This window comes from Engystomops pustulosus, chromosome 4 (genome assembly GCF_040894005.1).
Source record: "Engystomops pustulosus chromosome 4, aEngPut4.maternal, whole genome shotgun sequence".
Classification (NCBI taxonomy): Eukaryota; Metazoa; Chordata; class Amphibia; order Anura; family Leptodactylidae; genus Engystomops; species Engystomops pustulosus.
In genome coordinates this window covers 106,464,353-106,482,787 of record NC_092414.1, presented here as the reverse complement: position 1 = coordinate 106,482,787, position 18,435 = coordinate 106,464,353, and the positions used below count along the sequence as shown (strand labels likewise).

Below are 18,435 nucleotides of genomic sequence, written 5' to 3'. Positions count from 1 at the left end.
ACTGTGACCATTTACTATCTCTTTACTGACTCTGGGGTAGCTCTACTCCTAACACTTCTTCCTAAGGAGTCTCGCAGATCCCATATTCGGAAGTTTTTGTGACGTACGCAATCCCGGAGGTGAGCCCATTTTTTCATCGCTTATTACAACCTTTAGGACACCCCAAGCCGACTCTCATGCCCCTTTGATCTATCTCATTTTCAGATTGGTCACTGATGCCGAGGGCTCGAATATGCAAAGCAAAAGATCCTAATACACATTTCGCTGTAAGTAGTTGTAAATAAACAAGCACTATCACATTTTCAAATCACGAGTTGTACTTTTCTTTATTAGCTTTTACGTGATTTTTTGAGGGCTATCTCAGTAGACCTCCTGAGAAACCCAACACGCATTATTTTCATCAAAAAATGTAGCAATAGCAGGTGCATCTTCATTTGGGACAAAGTTACTTTTGTTATGTAGCCCAAAATGTTTGGGATCTAATGCTTTATCAATAATGATTCTTTGTGTCGGATTATTGTGAAACCAATATTTAAGGCAGTCCCCGGGTTACGTACAAGATAGGGTCCGGAGGTATGTTCTTAAGTTGAATTTGTATGTAAGTCGAAACTGTATATTTTATAATTGTAGATCCAGACAAAAAATTTGGCCCCAGTAACAATTGGAGTTTAAACATTTTTTGCTGTAATGGGACCAAGGATTATCAATAAAGCTTCATTACAGACACCTTACAGCTGATTTTTGCAATCTGGGACTAAAGTAAAGCATTCAGAAAGCTTCACCAGAGGTCAGAGGGGTCTGTCTATAACTATGGGTTGTCTGTAAGTTGGGTGTCTTTTAGTAGAGGAACCGCCTGTATTGCGCAAAAACCTGTACAAATCATGTTCTATTTGAAATCTGTTTGGGTACATGGGGAAAAAAGATAAGCCTTTTTGTAAAACTGACATTTCATGGTTTGTAATAGTATATATTTATTTAAGATATATTTACCACGGTTGTTTCTGACTTTTAGTCACAGTTCTCTGGGGTTGATTCCGACTTCTCACTTGTTTGGTTTTTCCTTTCCCGATGCCAATGTTGTCAGCCCCTCCGGGATCTTTTTTTTTTTATATAGATTATAGAAGCTATAGATCGATGCATTGAAAGTGAAAGTAAAGTGTAATTTAAAAAAACTGATTCTTCAAAAAACGGATACTAACTGACACTGAAAGACAAGTGTCCGTTTCTTTAACCAAGAAGTGCCAAGGAGTCAGACCTCGCCAAGGAACCATGTCGCCTTCTGGCTGAGCTCTCCAGCGTTGTTGACCGGCAGTCCAAGCAAATTGCTTATCATGGAGAACTACTAGGCAAAGTTGCCTCCACTCTCCACTGATTGACTCCCAGCATCAGGTTTCTGAGTCTCCTCCTGCTACTCCTCCACCCACCCCGGCATGTCCTCTTGCAGCAGAGCCAAAGCTCAGCCTTACTATGCCCGATATATTTGATGGTGACCCCAAACTCTGCAGGGACTTCATCACCCAGTGCTCATTGCACTTTAAACTTATGCCAGCAGTTTGTCACCGAACGTTCTAAGGTGGCATTCATCCTGTGCCTCCTCTCTTAGAAGGCCCTGGCCTCTGTGGGACAGAAACGACCCAGTCACAGCCTCCCATGCTATGTTTTTGGCTGAATTTCGGTCTGTATTTGAAGAACCCGCTCGTGCCTCCTCAGCTGAAATGGCCCTGCTGAACTTGCGCCAAGGACACTCTTCTGTGGGCGAGTATGCTGTCAAGTTCTGCACCCTAGCCTCCAAGCTCTCCTGGAATGATGCGGCCTTGTCAGTTACCTTCAAGCAAGGACTGTCCCCCAGGTTAAAGACGCACTGGCAGCGGTTCACAGAACGTGATGGAGAATTGCGTCACAAGCTGCTGTTCCTTCCAGGGTTCCTGTCCTGCTGTGCCTTCCAGGTTTCCTGTCCAGGGGAATCTTCAGTCCGTGCCAGCGTTACCAATGTTCCTCTGTGTGCCAGCATTACCAGTATACCTGTCATCTTTGGTTTGGACTGTTTCCTGCCTTTCCAGCCGTACTACCTTGGCTGCCACCGCGGGCCTAGTCGCAGCCGTGGAACGACCTGGTGGCACTCGCCACAGCAAGACCATCCCACTTTGCGGCGGGCTCTGGCGAAGACTGGGGGTCCACTAAGACTCCGGTTCTGAGCGTGAACACTGTAATGGATAAAAGCTCAAATGTTTGAATTGCCACATTTTCATCCATAAATATTTGAATAAAAATAGGTCCTAAATTAGGTCCTAAATTGATACAAATTAAAATGCCAGAACGTACCGCAAAAATTAACACCTTACATAGGTCCGTACTTTAAACTCCCACGATGGTCAGCTCTAAACTTCCCCCACCTGACAGTGGACCGGCCATCCGCGCTCAGAGTGCCCAAGACAAAGCCATATAGTTGCAGAGAAAAACAAAACTCCAGCGCAGGCTCCTTGGTCTTGTAAAAACAAATTTCCTTTATTCAGCAAACAGCATGTACGTACATCGGGTAAAACACAATGGGGCTCATTTACTGCACTGCAATCGGGAACGAGCCGCCGGTATTTTGCATTAAATTAACGCAAAACACCGGAGACAACACAGACAAAGCGGTGCATGTGTGCATTAAATTAACGCAAAACACCGGCGGCTCGTTTCCGATCGCAGGCGTTTCCATAGAAACACCGATGCAATCGGGCCGAGGCCCGCCCCAGTGGGCGCGACTTTGTTTGCGTATGCAAGCGCAGACAAAGCGCTATGCGTGGCACCAGCCTTAGTCTTGATCTAACCTGGCTCTCACTCCATGGTCTTTTAAATGATACTCTCAATCAATTACACATGTTTTAGTGGGCGGAAAGAGACATACAACTAAAAAACTTTAACTGGTTAAAAAGCAAGACTACTTGCTGCTTCACAGTCATGAACTATCAATTACAGCTTTACAATCTGTAGAGTTTGCACTAATATTCACATTCAACTTACACAGGTCCGTACACCAAAGTGTAAAAAAGTTATTGGCCTCAGAATTTGGCAAAATGACAAATATTTTTCTTTGTACAAAAGATTTACATTTTTTAAAATCTACTGAAACCTAATAAAACCTATATAAATTTTGTATCCCTGTGATTGTATTGAGCCAAAGAATAAAGAGGAGTGTCATTTGGAGTGTAGAATGAAACCTGTAAAAACAGGGCCCATAAGAAAATGCCACAAATGATTTTTTCTGTCAATTTCACTGCACTTGGAATTTTTTTCCAGCTTTCCAATACATTGCATAGAATATGAAATGGCTCCACTAAAAAGTACAATTTGTCGCACAGTTAACAAGCTCTCACACATCTCTGTAAACGTAAAATTTATCGTTTTTGGGATGAGGGGAGTAATCAAATGAAACAGAAATGAAAAAGGGCTGAGTCCTGTAAGGGTTATTTCCACTTTTTTTCCAGTGATGGGTTACTTGGCTGTGTTTTGTAGTTTATAAAGCTGTACATCGCACTTTTCTTTTTAAAATGGCGGAAGCATTAGCTTTCTGAAAGAAAACTAGTATGATCAGCTAATCTGAACTGGGTAGAACCATCGCCGTTAAACCTGGGAGAGGAGAGATGTTTGTGAATCAATAAAGCTTTCATATAGCCGGTGACTTCCGGTTGTGCCGCTAAGCATGATGGATCTTGTAGTTTGGCTTGTCGGCAGCGCTGGATCACTTGCTGGCTGCTGATCAGAAGCCTGGGGAGTACATCAGGAGGTTAGTAAGCTTTATTTACTGCTGTGATGCGATTTCCACGCGTTACCGGCGCGTTTTTATAGGGTTCTAAGTATAGCAGCACTTGTTCCTATTTGGGTCAGAGCGGCCCAGCTGTCCGTGTCCTATGTTGTCATCCTCTTGTGATGCCTGACAGTGTGAACGGTCAGGAGGATTGTGACAGCTGAGTAGTGCGATGTCGCTACGGTAACGTGTGCACCGTGTAGTGATCCCCCAGGACAGTCACACGTGTATGGCGTACTCCTCCCTGGGGCAGCGGAGCCTGGGTCCCATGTTACTGCGGTTACAGGGTGGGGGGCCAGTAACCAGGAAACTGGAGGCTATACATGCTATACTTCCAGGTTGTGCCCATTCGGCCCTCACATAGGGGTGACTCTGGGTCTAGGTATTACCCTATATGACAGGAGAGCATTGTATGGCGAGTGCCCACCAGTGTATATACCCATGTCATGTATTTGGGGTATATTTTTGGATCTCCCTGTTGCAGCCAATCACTTGACACCATGCATTGTATTTCCCAATATAAAAATGAAAGTAAAGTTATATTAGTTACAGCCGGCACCCCGTGTTTCCCCATGCCGTTTTGGCTCAGATCTTGAGCGGAACCGGCACCGGCTGTGCGTCCGATATATCGGACGGTGAGCGCTAAGTCACTGCACACAGCGTCCAATATATTGGACGCAAAGCGGGAAGGGGTTGAAAATACATGCGGTAAAAGCAAACAAAATGCAACGTGTAACCGGAGCCTTGGGGCCAGTTCACATCTTCATTTATAGCCTTCAGTAATTTTGAGCCCAAACCAGGAGTGGTCACACACACAGTAGAAACAAACATCCAGCTGGAGTGGAAACTACAATGCTAAAACAATGTATTTTCATTATTGAAAAATCTTTAAAACAAACACCACAAAAGATCTGATAGGAGGTTAAAACGAGGCATGGTTTGTAGGTGGATCCTACAGCTTTTAGTTTAGCCCTCAATTCTGGCAAGTCTGTCGGGTCTTTTAGATTTTCAATAAAGAAGATTCATTTATTCGGATGTTGGTTTCTCCTACATACTATTTATCCCCTCTCTGTGCATGAAGGATCTGGGACTTCCAGGAATGTCACAAGGTAAACTGGTCACTTCTTTGGATTTCTCTGAAGACACACAATTTGTGCACGTCTTTATACCTCTGTATAGTCACTGGAAAGTCTTGCACCTGTTCTGTGAGCTCAACCTCACCTGATTTTGGTCCAAATTGATTGAAGCCCTAACAGAGACGTGAACACAAAATACCAGCTGTTGGCTGAATAAAGGAGTTGGCAATCCTTTGCTTGTGGGGGGGAAGTCTGGCTAAGAAAATGTGATCAAACTGGTTGGACTTCTCTGTCCCCTTCCAGCACGTGTGGCCACTAGCTGTGTTATTTCTGTGGCTAAACCTTGTCCTCTGGGTGCGTTCACACATGGCGTTTGCATTACATCTACAATGCACACTCCCCAGGGAAACAAGCAACCATATTTTTAGCATTGTGTACATGAAATACACTGGGTGCTGATTACCTATCACATGGGTTGTATTGTGATCATGTTGAAACCTATGCACGGCCATTTGCACCAGGCTTACAAACGCAATGCAAATGCCACTGGTGAAAGCACATGGGCTGTAGTCATTTATATCCACCCTTCTGACTGGTGCTAGCCTGTTATAGCTCTAATGTCTTGTAGTCGCGATCTGGCAATCTGTTATTGACCCCAACACCGATGCCTCGATTTTGTTGCGTTTTGGAACGCAAGTCAAGGGCTGTGAGGAAGGGGCTTGCCTGATCATAGCTGAGTTTCTACTAAAAAGCTTGCAATTGGGGAACGAACTCCAGGTATTTTGCATGTGAACAATTCTTGTGCAGTGCAAGAATTTGCGATTATAACGGCGACTAGGCCCTCACAACTGCCATAGGTCTATATATGTCCTATTTGCACATGCTCTGTGCAGATGGCATGTTTATAAACATTGGTCATATCTTTAACCCCTAGGGGACACAGCCTATTTTGGCCTTAAGGACGCGGCCCCATTCTTCAAATCTGACCTGTGTCACTATAAGTGGTTATAGCTTTGGAACGCTATGAGATATCCAGGGGATTTTTAGATTGTTTTCTCGTGACACATTGTACTTCAAATTAGTTTAAAAATTTGGATGATATCTTTTGTGTTTAGTTATGAAAAAAAACAAAATTTGGAAAAAAATTGGAAAAATTCTTTATTTTCAACGTTCTAAATTCTCTACTTTTGATGCAGATAGTCATAGCTCCCAAATAAATTCATAACTTACATTTCCCAAATGTCTGCTTTATGTTGGCATGGTTTTTTAAGATTCCACATATTTTACTAGAATGTTATGAGGCTCAGAATTTAGGTATCATTTTTCACATTTTTTGTAAAATCACCAAAACCCATATTTAGATGGACCTGCTCAACTTCTAATTGACACTGAGGGGCCTAAATAATAGTGAGACTCGTAAATTACCCCATTGTGGAAACTACACACCTCAACGTATGAAAAACCACTTTTAAGAAGTTTGTTAACGCTTTACGTGTTTTATAGGGGTTAAAACAAAATGGAGGTGCAGTCTGCAAATTGTAATATTTTTTCACAATACACCCATTTTGGGTAGAAAATTAAACATTTACAATGGATTAAATGAATAAAGGCTCCACAAAGTTTGTTACCCAATTTCTCCCGAGTACACGGATACTCTATATGTGGTGGTAACCTGCTGTATGGGCGCACGGCCGGGCATAGAAGGGAAGGAGGCGCCATCCAGAGCAGATTTTCTATGTCACATTGTACAGGCTATAATTTTTTTCTTTTTTTTAATGTGGACCTATAGGGGCTTATTTCTTTTGCCACATGAGATGCACTTTTCTGGTACGCAATTTGGGGGAATCTATAGGCTAATTGGTGAGATTTTATTAACTCTTTGTTGGTGGAGGAAATGAAAATCATCACTTTTCAGGAAGATTTTTATGGGTTTTTTTTTTTTGCCCGTTTACCATACCATAAAAATAGTATATTATTTTTATTCTATGGGTCGCCACGATTACAAAAAGACCTCATTTATATAGATTTTTAATTTTTTTCCCCATTTTTACTGCATAAAAAGTAATTTGGCAAAAATGTTGTTAATTTTAGCATCACCGTCTTTCATATGCATAACTTTTTTATTTTTTGCCTCACAAATCTGTTTAAGGGCTTATTTTTTGCGAGAAGGATTGTTCTTTTTAGTGGTCTTATTTTAGAGTGCATAAAATTTTTTAAATCCCTTTTTAGAGCATTTTTATAGGGTATTAATTGAAAATGATCTTTTTTCTGGAGCTTTTTTTTGTTTTGTTTTTTACGGGGTTCACTTTGCGGATCTAATAACGATTCTGTTTTATTATGCAGATTGTTACGGACGCAGGGATACCAAATATGTGGGGTTTTGTGTATTTTATTCAATTGTACTGAATAAAAACCAATTTGGAGAAAATCTTGTTCATTTTAGCATCACCATCTTTTCATATGCATAACTTTTTTATTTTTCGGCTGACAAATCTGGTTAGGGGCTTATTTTTTGCGAGAACAGTTGTTCTTTTTAGTGGGCTTATTTTGGAGTGCATAACATTTTTTACATTACTTTTTAGAGCATTTTTTGATAGGGTATAATTAAAAATTATCTTTTTTCGGAACGTTTTTGCGGTTTTTTTTCTACGGCGTGTACCGTGCGGGTCCAGTAACGATTCTGTTTTATTATACAGATTGTTATGGACGCGTCAATACCAAATATGCAGGTTTTTTTGTGTTTTTGTGTTTTTTATACTTTATTAAGTGTTTTTATGGGAAAGTGACATTTTAGGGGCTTATATTTTTATGTATTTATTTTTTATTTATTATAATGTGTAGTGTTAAGTATTTTTGCATATTTTTACTTAGACATACTTGAACTTAAACCAGTGATGCTCTGATCACTGGTTTAAGTTCAATACACTGCTCTACAATACTATTTTATTGTAGAGCAGTGTAAACTGTCTGAGCAAGCTTGCGCATGCTCAGACAGTTTACAGCCAGACCCGGAAGTGGTCTGGCTGCCATGGATACCGGGCAGCTCCGGGGCACATGCCAGTCCTCGGAGCTGCCCAGAAGTGGATCGGATCTCCCGGTAAGCGGCACGGGGGATCCGATCCACAACACAAACACCCTTACACGCCGCGGTCATGTTTGACCGCGGCGTGTAAGGGGTTAACACCCGCGATCGGAGCCGGCTCCGATCGCGGTTGTTAGCGCAGGCTGTCAGCTGTACTAGACAGCTGACAGCCGCTGCTTCTGGTACCGGCTCCGTTCGTGAGCCGGTGCCAGAAGCAGGACGTTATAGAACGTCCCCGTGCGCTAAGCATCTAGCCCCGGGGACGTACTATAACGTCCTGGTGCGCCTAGGGGTTAATGGTCATATCTTCTGAACCATAGCACAAATTCTGGTGTCTTATTAAAGAGCTGAACCTCTTCTTTAATATAACATCAGGATTATGTTACTAGGTGAAACTGAAGAACTTGACTCCAGACTGTAACTTTGAGGGCGTGTTCACACATTCCGCTAGCGGTGCGTCCGAGCCACGCCCCCTATGCGCTAGCGTCGCATGTGAACGCGGCCTCTGGTTTATGTTTTACCTAGAAACACGATCTACTAAATTTAAAGAGAAATACATGCCTTTAAAAGGACACTGGAATTGTGTGTTATAGGTGCCAGGGTTTGGCAGGGTGTGACGGTTTGAAGTGAGCCTCCAGTCTTTGAGCTGAAGGCAGAAAGGAGATTTTCAAAAGTTTGTTCACCCTCTGCCATTGTCTCTGAAAATGTTGATGGATTGACACAATACAGATTTATAATATGTTTTGGTAAAAGTATATACAACTTTACCGCTTATTAAAAAAATGTTAATGAGAAAAATGACAAAACGCAGATTTCTTCACATTTTGATTTGTCTACCAATTATATTAAAAATTCATATAAATGAAAATTATACATAAGTCTCACATGTAATGAAAAAACAGTCAAGTTTATTACATAAAGCTGTTTGAAAGAAATCTTCATTTAATTAAGAGCAGAACAGAGCTGCAAAAATTGACCTGGACATTCAGGAACCAATGACCATTGGTCACAATGGGCCAATAAGGGTGATGCCACACATGGCGTTTTTTGGTCCGTTTTTAAACATCCGTTTTTGGCAGTTTACCATGCGTTTGGCTGCTTACAACCTGTTTATCTATTAAGATAATTGGGAAAAACTGACCAAAAACGCCATGTGTGGCATCACCCTTAATGTTCACTCCTGGTCTAAATCCTTAGATCAGAAATAGGACATCTACCATCACTTTACCTGACGATGAGTACAGAGCTGCTCTGTCGCGCACATTTGCTCATTGTCATATTTTATAAAATATTCATATTTTATTAAATCCAGCCAAAAAATAAGTGCAACGGGGGATGGGACAGGGAAGTGAGTTGCTATCATCTATCATCAGGTAAATCTGATGGTAAAAAAATTCAGCGCATACTGATACCAGTTTATTATATATTCTGTCCATTTTATCACTACTCAAACTCCAGGAAACAGTCAATAAATCTGAACCCACACCTCCCTCGCCGCCTTTGTGTTACCTTTCAAAACGCAACACCAACACTTTGTGTGAACATGGTCCTGAGGGTTCTTCTTCCTTTGATTTGTGGGGTTTTCAGTCCTAGTGAAATGCTACCATTTTACAGCTTGAAAATAGTGAGAGCTATAAAACATTAAAAAAAAAATAATTTCTCATTAAGATACTATATAGTCCAGTGTAAACAGTCGGTATGCCATTGTATAAGCTGTGCAGTAGTGTGCATGCTGCCTAGCTCTCATATGTATAATATCATATATAATATGTATAATATCATGTATAAGCTGTGCACTAGTGTGCATGTTGCCTAGCTCTCATATGTATAATATCATATATAATATGTATAATATCATGTATAAGCTGTGCACTAGTGTGCATGTTGCCTAGCTCTCATATCCTGTGGTATAAACAACCCTGTGTTAAGCAGTGACTGCAAGGTATATGCTTTTCGAGGCTGGGGTCTGTAACTTTCAGCTATTACCCGTATATTCTCGAGTATAAGCCGAGACCCCTAATTTTACCACCAAAAACTGGGGAAACCTATTGACTCGAGTATAAGCCAAGGGTGGGAAATGCATTGGTCACAGATCCCCCCCCCCCCCAGTATATAGCCAGCCATCCCCCTATAGCAGTGATGGTGAACCTTTTGGAGACAGAGTGCCCAAGCTACAACCAAAACCCACGTATATATTTCGCAAAGTGCCAACATGACAATTTAAGCAGTAACTTACTGCTTCTTGTTGTATCACAGGTTTTGGTCGTATTGGTCTCCTGAATTCACCAATACAATAGAAAGATGATGAAGAAATTTGGATTGTAGCTTCCCTCCAGGGTCCCCTGAAGAGAGAGAATCAGGGGACTCAGAGCCCTTGCTCCAGAGTCCTAGCTGGCAAACTCTGTGTTGGGGTGAAGGCCTGGGTGCCCACAGAATGGGCTCTGAGTGCCACCTGTGGCACCCGTGCCATGGGTTCGCCACCACTGCCCTATAGTATACAGCACTGCCCCAAGTAGTGTACACCCTGCCCCAAGTAGTGTACACCCTGCCCCAAGTAGTGTACACCCTGCCCCAAGTAGTGTACACCCTGCCCCAAGTAGTGTACACCCTGCCCCAAGTAGTGTACACCCTGCCCCAAGTAGTGTACACCCTGCCCCCAGTAGTATGCAGCACAGCCCAGCCCAGCCTGCCCCCAGTAGTATACAGCGCAGCCCAGCCCAGCCTGCCCCCAGTAGTATACAGCGCAGCCCAGCCTGCCCCCAGTAGTATACAGCGCAGCCCAGCCCAGCCTGCCCCCGGTAGTATACAGCGCAGCCCAGCCCAGCCTGCCCCCGGTAGTATACAGCACAGCACAGCACAGCCCAGCCTGCCCCCAGTAGTATACAGCACAGCCCAGCCTGCCCCCAGTAGTATACAGCGCAGCCCAGCCCAGCCTGCCCCCGGTAGTATACAGCACAGCCCAGCACAGCCCAGCCCAGCCTGCCCCCGGTAGTATACAGCCCAGCCCAGCCTGCCCCCAGTAGTATACAGCCCAGCCCAGCCTGCCCCCAGTAGTATACAGCCCAGCCCAGCCTGCCCCCAGTAGTATACAGCACAGCCCAGCCTGCCCCCAGTAGTATACAGCACAGCCCAGCCCAGCCTGCCCCCAGTAGTATACAGCACAGCCCAGCCCAGCCTGCCCCCAGTAGTATACAGCCTGCCCAGCATAAAAAAAAATAAACTTATATACTCACCCTCCGGTGGCCCCGATGTCCGCGCGGCTCGTCTTCTGGCTTCCGTGCCTGTCTTCTCTAACATCGTTCTGGGCGCCGCCATTGCTCTCTCCCAGCACGATGTTAGAGAAGAAAGATGACAGGCGCGGAAACCAGAAGAGGACCCGCGGGGACATTGGGGGAGCAGCGCTGCGCATCGGGGCCACCGGAAGGTGAGTATATAAGTTTATTATTTTTTAAGTGGGGAGTGCTTGTATTGACTCGTGTATAAGCCGAGGGGACGTTTTTCAGCACATTTTTTGTGCTGAAAATCTTGGCTTATACACAAGTATATACGGTATTTCCTTGGATCCAGAATGGACAGCATGCAGTGACTCCTTAATACTTGTCTCCTGTGTTTTCTCTGTTTTCATGTACAGGCAGTCCCCGGGTTACGTACAAGATAGGGTCTGGAGGTTTGTTCTTAAGTTGAATTTGTATGTAAGTCGGGTGTCCTTAAGTAGGGGACCGCTTGTATAACCATAAAGAGTTTGGGTCTGATGGAGAAAAAGACTTAGAGAACCTGTCACCAGGGACCCACACACACACACACACACACCACACATAGTACCTTTTAGATGTCTTTATACATGTTTCACTGATGCAGTATACAGCCCAGCTACCCTGCTTCCTGACAGATATTTCTGAAGGTGGGAGCCGAGAGTAAAGCTGGCAGAGTGGCTCCCACCACTCACCCCACAACAGGAATTCTCTTCATTGAGGTTAGCAGAGGGTAGGTAGGTTGACTGTAAACTGCAGCTCCCTGCCCCCATAACTGGAACAGAGGACATCAATAAAAGTCATTTTGAGAAGAATGATGGCTCTAATCCCATGGATTGAGGCATCAGTGAAACATGTATTGAAGACATTTTAAAGGCATTTTGGGGGTTGTCACTGGTGACCCGTTCTCAAAAGAACCTGTTGAGGTTATTTGGGACACAACCAATTGCAGGTCATCATGGATTTGTGGTTGACTGTTCCTAAATGTCCTATAACAAACTTTTTGGAGCAATTTGTTGCTCACTTTGCCCTTTAGGAGCCGCAAACAGTCAAGAACCGATCCAACAAAAGTCCCACAGTTGAAACATAAAAAAGTTACTCTGACTGGAGCTGCAGGTTTTCTTGCTATTACCTTCTGTTTCAATAAAATATTCAGCATTCATTCGATGATTGCATTCGTCAAAAAACTAGCTCAATTGCACAGATCCTCCAATAAGAATAGGCCACTATTCACACCATCGCTGCATTTTGTCCTCCCTCGTTGCCACTATTCACCACAGCAGATTTATTAAGTATTAAATATATTCAATAAACATATGGTTAAAATGCGCATATAAAATCACAAATGGGGGGACATGTTAAGTTAGTGTCCCATTTGTGATTTCATATGCACATTTTAACCGTATGTTTATTGAGTATATTTAATCATGGGCAGGGATCCAGGACTTCTACGCCCAGACAGCGCTCATAAGAGGTGACCTGGGACACTAAACTACTGGTCCATAAGTAGCTGTGGGTGAATTAGTGGGCCAAATCACAGATAGATTTTAAGTCTGTTACACAGACCCCCACGTCTCCTTTTGTCGTGTTCAGAGTTGTTGTGTTATCGTTTTCCGTGAGAGTGGCCAAACAATGTTTGTGTATATACAGTACTAAGGCCTTCATGCTTCACATGTCTTTGACCTCGAGAAAGTCTTGTGCTTTGCTTAAAGGAGTGGTTCTATATATTTACTTGTGCTGGGAGGCTGTGTTCACCTTGGAGGCTCTGTCACAGAAGGGATTTTATGGGCTCTTATATTTGTTTGCTGTGGGTGGGACACTCAGTACTTCCATACATCAGGTGTTCTATACTATTGTCTGAGATTCAAGATCCAGCCAAACTGTAGGCCCAGCTCTCATAGAGACTAATGTGGACAACATGCCTGATACAGCGTAATAGTCTGTAAAGCTAGATCACAGAGGTGCTAGGGCATCAGCTAATGAGGCTCAGGTTGTTCTGCCTTTACCTGGAAACTCTGTGAAAACTATAGTTCACAGGCCTACAACGGGGTGACTGTTAATCTTCAGGGCTTTATGTAGTAGCAAATCTAAGAAATATAGAAGGAAATGTATAATGCCTTATTGGTCAGTTTTTTGGCAAACAAGGCATTTATATAGTCCCATCTCCACCAGTTTTCTGGCTTTTTTTGGAATGAGGTGTGCAGGATCAACCTGAAATCTCTCCCAAATCAGACCTGGTTTAAACAGGTGATTCTGGGGTGCTATCTGGAGCCTCATGTGCCAGCAAGGGGGAGTATTAAAACTGGCGCACAAAACGCCAAAAATTTCTCACGTCTTTCTTCTGGGTCTTTGAAGAATACCAAATCTTACCAAATCTGCGTACAACTTTTGTTTTTCTTGAGTAGGGATATTATAGAAATGTTCAACATTTTTGGATAACTTTAAAGCCTGGCTATATACTTTTTATTGAACTTTTTGGCTGTGCTTTTCTTTGTATTTTTCTTGTGACTTAGTATCATAGTAAAACAGGTTATATTCAATATAGTTCATTGAAAAGAAAGGCCAAATGCAAACAAGATTCAACTACATGTACCGATCAATTTTCAGGGCACACATATCAAGGATCGCGTAGGATCCGTGCACAATGTAACGTTACAGAAATTGTTACCTCTTCACCATGTACAATCTCATATAAAGATACAAACAGTAAGCTGGAGCTTAGTAGCTCTCGAGTTTTACCCTACAATAGTAGAGGGCTAAGAAAATGGTCAGCTTTTATAACAGAATGAAGAAAATAGGCCTCACAAACACGACGCAATATAACAGGTGATAAGTTTAAGGTACTACATTGTCATAAGAGTGTGCACGTTATGATGTTATACAACCTCAGCTATGAGGCTATGTTCATTTTGAAACCATAGAAATTAAGAAAAGAGAGCAGAGAGAAAGAGAGAGGGGAAAGGGCAGGAAACACATGAGGGAGAGAGGGAGTCGAGACCACCTAATGAATGAGTGACATAGCGGAATTCCCCGCCAGGGTCTCTAAGGGGTCGGGATCACGCAAACAGCGCAGTATATGCTGGTGTCCCTTTGAAAAGGAACCATGGCTGCGAGATCCGGGTAAACTTTTCAGTGGTGAAGTTCACTTCTGCAGCGAGTTCCTCCATTCTACATATGTTTAACACTTCTTGTACCCACTCCGCAAGGGGAGGGGGAGTCGAAGTTCCCCAATGACGGGGGATCACTGTACAAGCGGCGGTGAGGGAGAAACGGATAAAAGACTTCTTCTGCAGAATTGATAGCAACCCTATTTTTTACTGAGGCCTCCATGCGGTGACCAGTAACCTGGTTATAGGTGGAGAAAACCTTGTCCAAAAAGGGGCGTATATCGTCACATTCCCACCAGATATGAGCCATTGTGCCCCTGGATTTATTGCAGCGCCAGCAAGTATCTGGCACCTCTGGATAGATTAGGTTAAGAACCACGGGTACAAGATACCACCGAGATATTATTTTGTAATTCTTCTCCTGGGCAGCACATGCCATGGAGAGTAAAAATGTACATTTTTAGTTTCTCTTGTGCAGAGAGTTCAATGCCCAACTCCTGCTCCCATTTAGTCGCGAACCCTGGGTTGTCCTCAAACGCTGTAAGGGTGAGAATTGCGTCAGGTCCCCCTGTGTGCGAAGAAATGACTGCAGTGGGGCATACTCCAACCACAACTCTCTAGTCTCTGGGTGCAGCGTGACTTTCTGTGAAAGGCAAAGGGGTCCCATTGCTTACAAGCAGTCTGAAACGAGGGTCGTCTGATACCCGCCAACCCAAGAAACGGTCCCTGTCGAGGGCGGAGGGGGGGGGGGGACTGAGGGTTCCTGAAGAGTGGAGTCAGAGGGCCCAACGGACATGAGAGAAGGCCTCTGCGGAGCAGCCTATGCCAGAGGGTCAGTGCCATCCTGGAGAAAAACACCTCCTCCCCCAGAGTCTGCATTGCATTCCCTTGGATCCGGGGGAGGTATTTTAACGGGAGAGGAGAGGAGGAGAGGATCGTTTAAGACACACCCATTGTTTGGAGGCACTGTTATGTGTCCAATCCAGCAGACGTGTTAATACTGCTGCCCAGTGGTAAGTTTGTAGATCTGGGAGGCCAACTCCACTCTAGACAAATTTTTGCATTGCTGTGTGTAGTTGAAAAAGGAAGTGGGGGGGGGGAGAATTGGAGCCCCTTGAAATAAATACAGGAATCGAGGGAGTAAGTCCATTTTGAGGACGTTAATACGTCCAAACCACGATAGTCGTTTTTTGTCGTAGAAGGAGAGATCTATCAAGGTAAAACAGGTTACAAAAAGACATCAGGCCATCAAGTCCAACGTATACATTATACTGCGTTGATCCAGAAGAAGGCAAAACCCCTGCAAGGCTGATGCCAATTGGCCCAAATCGGGGAAAAGTTCCTTTGCAACCCCTAATATTTGTAACCCCAGAATAATTCCCTGGATCAACAGAATCTGCTAACAACAAGACTTGATTCTTTTTAGCAATCCATTGAAATCATAAGTAGCACCTGTTCTTATTCTTTTAATGCTACAAACCCTTACATTTCTGTTTCTGCATGTAGGTTTTGTCTCCTATACATACGGTACATATCTCTTGGGAGATATTTAGTGGCTCAATATAAAGAATGCTTTCATGGTGTAATCCGCTCCTCCAGTAACTTGGTATAGGTCTTACTGTCTATTGAATGAAGTATTGTAGTGTTCACATCAGCCATTCCCTGCTTCTCACCTCGTTACTATCTACTGCCCTACCCCAATAATGAGAATTTTTCTTGACTGTAAATATTTTCTGTGTCACACACTTTGTGTGTGTAGATAATGGAAACTACTCATAACTCAGGCTTTAGTATACAAGAAATGGTTGAATTTTGGGGTTAAAAATAACATTCATAAACCCTCTAACAATATTGCTGTGTATTTCTCAGTCAGCATGTTATAGAGCAGGGAGAGGTGAGCACATGAGAAGTGATACATAGGGGTAGATTTATCATTACGGACCTCACTCGGATCTTCTGAGCTCTTTAGGTGTCTTCTGTAGGTCAGATTCATGATGGTGCTTTAGACAGCTTGATCAATGTGGCACATGATGTGTTAATATCTGCTGTGGATAACTAAAAAGATGAAAAAGTTGATAGTTTAATTTGTCACAAGTATTTCCTTTGGCACTGAGGGTCTGGAGTGGATAGGAGACTTTGTGAAAAGTCCCATTTCATAAATCTGTTCAGCATATCTGAAGTGCATTGACTGAAGTGCTGTATCTTTACCCTGCACCAGTTGTAATAATTAGATGACATAAACTAAAGGAAAATATTGGTTCAGTAAAGTAAAAGACGATAAAAGAAATTTCAAAGCCATACTCCAGTGCCCTATTTTTGGGCAATACAACCATTATCCACCAAATGATGATACGTGAACTAATCAATATCTAGCTGTATCTGTACATACTACCTTCTTAACATTAGTCCTTGTATAAATATGAAATTAAATCACATTCACAGCCACTATTCTATCACATATCCTCTGGCCTTTAGGTCATCCATTCAGTTTATGGTGATGCGAAAGGGGTTGTTTGACCAACTTTATAACTGTGGTCATCATTATACTGTGGATGGTGTCCTTACACTTACTGCCTGAGGCAGTACTGGTTAACATAGGGAATAACTACAGATTGTCTCCATACATAACATTGTGGAGGCACAGCATTCCACTACAAAGTTTTGAAGTGCACATAGGGGCTCAACAACAGGTAAATCTTGCTCCAGCTCATGAAAGGAAATCAACCAGTTTGAAAACATAAAATAACCTAATACAACGGGGATGCGGGGACACGCACAATTAGCAGCCCGGGAAGGAGCAAAAAATCGAAACCAAATAACCCCTTAACCCTTCCAGACCCTTCCAGAATATATTTATTCCTCCACACCTCATCCTGCCCCTACTCCCGGCAGAGAGCCAGTTACATGACCCAGCTCTCTGCAAATGCCATAATTCCTGGTTAGTATCTTGCTTGCACAGCCAGTTGCTCAAAGAAGATACTACCGCCCATGCATTTTAAATTAATAATCCTGGAACCTAACCTAACTTGTTAATTTTATCTTAGTAATATGTAGCCTGGAGCAAGGATCTGAGGCTACTCCATGCCCCAGTAGCCTCCGCACTGCTGCCTTTTTGCATGTACTTGGTGCACTCCTCTTCATCCTCACGTCTGTGCTGGAGGCTTCTATGGCAGCCAGAGATACTGCACAGGTGCAATAGCATAGAAGTTGGCGACGCATCTGGCACTTGTGTGCAGACGTGAGGATAAAGAGGAGCGCGCTGAGAACGCATAAGGAAGCAGAACTGCTAAGGCTACTGGGGTGTGGATTATCCTTCGCTCTGGCAACCCTAGCCCAGGCCGGCCAGGCTGTTTCATACCCCAGTTGCCTCTGCAGGAAATTAACATATTACTAAAATAAAGATTTTAACAAGTAATGTTATGTTCCAGGATTATTGCACAAGAAAACGGAATATGGATCTGGTTTTGACAATCTCAAACTAAAATAACATAAGTCAGTATTTTGGAGAAACTTGATGGACTAGAACTAAATCTGTAATAATATAGTGGCAGATTCTAGTACAGTTCTCTCTAGTTCTAGAGAGAGTGTGCAGAATTTCTTCCACCTGCCTCTATCTGTAGTGTTGTTACATAACTTTCTGATTGCTTTGTTTAGTTTTACTGGTCCAGTAGCTGAAGGACTTTCTTAGATCAGATCTTATCTATATTTACATAATGCATATTGGAGCCAGTTTTTCTAGATTTACTTCATTGAAAGTTTGCTCTGGAGTAAGAACTTTATTTGCATGCACTAATTTTATGTCATTGTTACAACTGCAAAACACAGACTTCATGTAAATCTTATTACCCCACTTGGATGAAAGAGAGGATTCTGGAGATCAAGGTTTAAGGTTAAAGAATAAAGGTTTATCCTTTTAAAGCGCACCTGTCACCAGGAATGTTATTTTTAGCTGGTTGATAGCCTCCAATTGTGTATGCTTTGCTGATGATAAAAATGCCTTTGTTCGCATTCACATTACCTGGCTCCCTGCCTGCAGTATGTCGAGAGTCCCAGGGAGGGAGATGCAGGGGTGGGACTTAACCGCTTCCATCCTGCTTGGTGTTTCATTTCATGGAGCACGTGGATT

At 43.1% G+C, this 18,435-nt stretch overlaps 1 protein-coding gene across 2 annotated transcripts in view; it reads left to right on the top strand.

Annotated features, from left to right (window-relative positions):
- The first annotated feature begins 3,620 nt into the window (after positions 1-3,620).
- FAM3C (FAM3 metabolism regulating signaling molecule C) overlaps positions 3,621-18,435 on the top strand; it is a 33,908-nt gene continuing 19,093 nt past the window's right edge. The window contains exon 1 of one of the 2 annotated variants that reach the window (XM_072146986.1): positions 3,621-3,772. The gene's annotated coding sequence lies outside the window, so the exon portion shown is untranslated. The remainder of the gene's footprint in view (positions 3,773-18,435) is intronic. The other variant, XM_072146985.1, reaches the window with a different exon arrangement.